This window comes from Kogia breviceps, chromosome X (assembly GCF_026419965.1).
Source record: "Kogia breviceps isolate mKogBre1 chromosome X, mKogBre1 haplotype 1, whole genome shotgun sequence".
In the NCBI taxonomy this organism is placed as follows: domain Eukaryota; kingdom Metazoa; phylum Chordata; class Mammalia; order Artiodactyla; family Physeteridae; genus Kogia; species Kogia breviceps.
Window position 1 is genome coordinate 112,418,308 of NC_081330.1, and position 6,000 is coordinate 112,424,307.

Here is a 6,000-nt window from a genome sequence, read left to right on the forward strand (position 1 = left end):
GGGTTAAAGACCTAAATGTAAGGCCAGGCACTATCAAACTCTTAGAGGAAAACATAGGCAGAACACTCTATGACATAAATCACAGTAAGATCCTTTTTGACCCATCTCCTAAAGAAATGGAAATAAAAGCAAAAATAAACAAATGGGACCTAATGAAAGTTAAAAGCTTTTGCACAGCAAAGGATACCATAAACAAGACCAAAAGACAACCCTCAAAATGGGAGAAAATATTTGCAAATGAAGCAACTGACAAAGGATTAATCTCCAAAATTTATAAGCAACTCATACAGCTCAATAACGAAAAAACAAACAACCCAATCCACAAATGGGCAAAAGAACTAAGTAGACATTTCTCCAAAGAAGATATACAGATTGGTAACAAACACATGAAAGAATGCTCACCATCATTAATCATTAGAGAAATACCAAATCAAAACTACAATGAGATATCATCTCATAGTGGTCAGATTGGCCATCAAAAACTCTAGAAACAATAAATGCTTGGAGAGGGTGTGGAGAAAAGGGAACCCTCTTGCACTGCTGGTGGGAATGTAAATGGATACAGCCACTATGGAGAACAGTATGGAGGTTCCTTAAAAAACTACAAATAGAACTACCATACGACCCAGCAATCCCACTACTGGGCATATACCCTGAGAAAACCATAATTCAAAAAGAGTCATGTACCAAAATGTTGACTGCAGCTGTATTTATAATAGCCAGGACATGGAAGCAACCTAAGTGTCCATCAACAAATGAATGGATAAAGAAGATGTGGCACATATATACAATGGAATATTACTCAGCAATAAAGAGAAATGAAACTGAGTTATTTGTAATGAGGTGGTTAGATCTGGAGTCTGTCATACAGAGTGAAGTAAATCAGAAGGAGAAAAACAAATACCGTATGCTAACACATATATGTGGACTCTAAGGGGAAAAAAATGTCATGAAGAGATTAGTGGTAGGATGGGAATAAAACACAGACGTACTAGAGCATGGACTTGAGGACTTGAGGATATGGGGAGGGGGAAGGGTAAGCTGTGACAAAGTGAGAGAGGGGCAGGGACATCTATACACTGTCAAATGTAAATTAGAAAGCTAGTGGGAAGCTGCCACATAGCACAGGGAGATCACCTCTGTGCTTTGTGACCACCTAGAGGGGTGGGATAGGGAGGGTGGGAGAGAGGGTGATGCAAGAGGGAAGAGATATGGGAACATATGTATATGTATAACTGATTCACTTTGTTGTAAAGGAAAAACTAACACACTATTGTAAAACAGTTATACTCCAATAAAGATGTTTAAAAAAAAAAGAAAAAATGAAAAGCTGGTTGTTAAAGACGATAAACCATATAGATGAACCTTTAGCCAAACTCATCAAGACAATGAGGAAGAGTACTTAAATCAATAAAATTAGAAATGAAAAAGAAGTGACAACGGACAACCCAGAAATACAAAACATCATAAGAGATTATAAGAAGCAACGCTATACTAATAAAATAGACAATCTGGAAGAAGTGGATAAATTCTTAGAAAGGTACAACCTTGCAAGACTGATCCCGGAAAATAGTGAAAATATGAACACAACCAATAAGAAAAATGTACTTGAAACTCTGATTACAAATCGTCCTACAATCAAAAGTCCAGGACCACATGGCTTCACAGGATAATTCCATCCGTGAGGTAGAAAAGAAGTAATAACCATCTTTCTCAAACTCTTCCAATAAATTGGTGGAGAGGGAACACTCTGAAACTTTCTATGAGGCCACCATCACAATGATACCAAAACCAGACAAAGATAGAAAATACAGTTACACCCCAATATCACTGATGAACTTCGAAGCAAAGCGGCTCAAGAAAATAGTAGCAAAGAGAATCCAACAACACATTCGAAGTGTCATACCTCATGATCAAGTGGGATTTATTCCAGGGACGCAATGATTGTTCAATATACACAAATCAATGTGATAACCCCTGTTAACAAATTGAGGGGAGGAACCATATGATCATGTCAATCGATGCAGAAAAGCTTGTGACAAATGCCAACAAACATGTATGATAAAAACCTTCCAGAATGTGGCCTTATAGGGAACCTCACTCAATTTAATCAAGGACGTGTACAAGAAACCCACAGCAAACATTTTCAATGGTGAAGAACTGAAAGCATGTCCTCTAAGATCAGGAACGAGACAAGGATGACCACTCTCACCACTGTTATTCAACATAGTTTTGGATGTTCCAGCCACAGCAATCACAGCAGCAAAAGAAATAAAAGGAATACAAATTGGAGAAAAAGAAATAACACTGTCCCTCTTTGCAGATGACATGATACTATACTTAGAGAATCCTAAAGATGGCACTATAAAACTTGTAGATCTAGTTCATGGATTTGGTATCATAACAGGAAACAACATTAATGCACAGAAATCCCTTGCATTCCTCTACATTAATGAGTGGGAAAAAAGAAAGAGAAATTAAGGAAGAACTCCCATTTACCCCTGCAAGTAAAGCAATAAAATATGTGGGAATAAATCTTCCTAGGCAGACAAATCCTGTATGCAGAAAACTATAAGAAACTGAGGAATAAAATTAAAGATGATACAAACCAAAGGAGAGATATACCATGTTTTTCAATTGGAAGAATCAATATTGTGAAAATGACTATACGACCCATAGCAATCTACTTATACAGTGCAATCCTTCTCAAATTACCAATGGCAGTTTTTACAGAACTAGAAAAAAATCTTAAGATTTCCATGGAGACACAAAAATCCTGAAAGAGCCAAAGCAGTTTCATGGAAAAAAAGGGAGCTGGAGGAACCAGACTCCACGACGTCGCACTGTACTACAAGTGTACACTGATCAAGACGGGATGGGAGTGGCACAATATCAAAAATATAGATCAATGCAACAGATTAGAAAGTGCAGAGATAAAGCCATGCAACTATGGTCAACTAAGCTATGACAAGGGAGGCAAGGATACACAAGGGAGAAAAAGCAGTCTCTTCAATAATCGGTTTTGTGAAAACTGGACAGAGACATGTCAAAGAACCAAATTAGAACACACCCAAACACCATACACAAAAATAAACTCAAAATGGAAGAGAGACCTAAACTTAAGACTGGTCCCTGTAAAACTCTTAGAGGAAAACATAGGAAGAACATTCTTTGACATTAATCACAGCAAGATCTTTCATAATCGACCTCCCAGAGTTAGGGAAATAAAAACAAAAATATACCAGTGGGACCTAAGGAAACATAAAAGCTTTTGCTAAGCACAAGAAACTACGAACAAGATAAAAACACAACACGCAGAATGGGAAAAATATTTGCATACGAATCAGCAGACTCAGGATCAAACTCCAAAATATATAAACAGCTCATGCTGCTCTGTATTAAAAAAAAACAAACAACAGCCCAATCTAAAAATAGGCAGAAAATCTTAAAAAAAATTCCCACAGAAGACATACAGCTGGCCAACAAACACAAAACAACCTGCTCAACATCACTAATTATTACAGAGATGCACATCAAAACTACACTGAGGTATCACCTCACACCGTTTAGAATGGGCATCAGAATATCAACAAACAACTGCTGGACACGGTGTGGAGAAAAGAAAACACTCTTGCACTGTCGCAGGGAATGTAAATTGATACTGCCACTAGGGAGAAAAGTAAGGGGGTTCCTTCAAAAGCTAAAAATAGAATTACCATATGAACCCGCGATCCCATTACAGGGCATATACCCAGAGAAAACGATAAGTGTAAAACACACATTCACCCCAATGTTCATTGCAGCACTATTTACAAGAGCGAGGTCATGGAAACCACCTAAATGCCCATCCGCAGACGAGTGGATAAAGAAGATGTGGTACCTATGTACCACGGAATATTACTCAGCCATGCAAACGAACTAAGCTGGTTCATTTGTACAGGCATGGATAGATCTAGAGACTGTCATCCAGACTGAAGTCAGTTACAAAGTGAAAAAGGGATATCGTATATAAGCGCATATATATGCAACCTAGAAAAATCATACAGATGAACCGGAGTGCAGGACGGAATTCCTGCAGAGTTGTGGAGAACCAACGTATGGCCACAAAGGGGGGAAAGTGGAGGGGGTGGTGATGGTTGTGTGATGAATTCGGAGATTGGGATTGACATATGTACAGTAATATGTATAAGATGGATAACTAATAAGCTGCTGAATAAAAGAAGGAAATAACATTCAAAAATTCAAAAAACAATAAGGAAAAAGGAAGAAGATATGTTTATTTGAACCGGACATTTACTAAATAGGCAACAAACTATGAAGGTTGTTGGGTCTGTCAAGAAAAAGATAGTAAAACAGGAATAAATATATGAAATAGTAATAAAGAAAACAATAGCAAAGATCAAAAAAGTTAAAAGCTGGTTGTCTGAGAAGATAAACCATATCGATAAACCTTTAGCCAGATTCATCAAGATAATGAGGAAGAGTACTGAAATCAATAAAATTAGAAATGGAAAAGAAGTTACAATGCACAACACAGAAATACAAAACATTGTAAGAGATTACTAGAAGCAATTCTATACTAATAAAATGGACATTCTGGAAGAAATGGATAAATTCTTAGAAAGGTATAACCTTGCAAGACTGATCCCGCAAAATAGTGGAAATACGAACACAACCAGTACGAGTAATGAACTTGAAACTCTCATTACAAATCGTCCAACAAACAAAAGTCCAGGACCAGATGGCTTCACAGGAGAATTCCATCCATCAGGTAGAAAAGAACTAACAACCACCTTTCTCAAACAGTTCCAATAAACTGGCATGGAGGAAACACTCTGAAACTTTCTATGAGGCCGCCATCACCCCGATACCAAAACCAGACAAAGATACAAAATACAGTTACACCCCAATATCACTGATGAACTTCGAAGCAAAGCGGCTCAAGAAAATAGTAGCAAAGGGAATCCAACAACACATTCGAAGTGTCATACCTCATGATCAAGTGGGATTTATTCCAGGGATGCAATGATTGTTCAATATACGCAAATCAATGTGATAACCCCTGTTAACAAATTGAAGGGGAGGAACCATATGATCATGTCAATCGATGCAGAAAAGCTTGTGACAAATGCCAACAAACATGTATGATAAAAACCTTCCAGAATGTGGCCTTATAGGGAACCTCACTCAATTTAATCAAGGACGTGTACAAGAAACCCACAGCAAACATTTTCAATGGTGAAGCACTGAAAGCAAGTCCTCTAAGATCAGAAACGAGACAAGGATGACCACTCTTACCACTGTTATTCAACATAGATTTGGATGTTCTAGCCACGGCAATCAGAGCAGCAAAAGGAATAAAAGGAACACAAATTGGAAAACAAGAAATAACACTGTCCCTCTCTGCAGATGACATGATAGTATACTTAGAGAATCCTGAAGATGGCACTATAAAACATTTTAGAGCTAATCCATGGATTTGGTAACGTTACAGGACACAACATTAATGCACAGAAATCCCTTGCATTCCTCTACATTAATGAAGAAAAAAAAGAAAGAGAAATTAAGGAAGAACTCCTATTTACCCCTGAAAGTAAAAGTATAAAATACGTGAGAATAAACCTACCTAGGGAGACAAAAGTCCTGTATGCAGAAAACTATAAGAAACTGATGAATGAAATGAAAGATGAAACAAACCAAAGGAGAGATATACCATGTTCTTCAATTGGAAGAATCAATATCATGTAAATGACTATTCTACCCATAGCAATCTGCATATTCAATGCAACCCTTCTCAAATTACCAATGGCATGTTTTACAGAATTAGAAAAAAAAATCTTAAAATTTGTATGGAGACACAAAAATCCTGAAAGAGCCAAAGCAGTTTGATGGAAAGAAACAGAGCTGGAGGTATCAGACTCCACGACGTCGTACTCTACTACAAAGATACAGTAATCAAGAGGGGATGGGACTGGCACAATATCAGAAATATAGATCAAT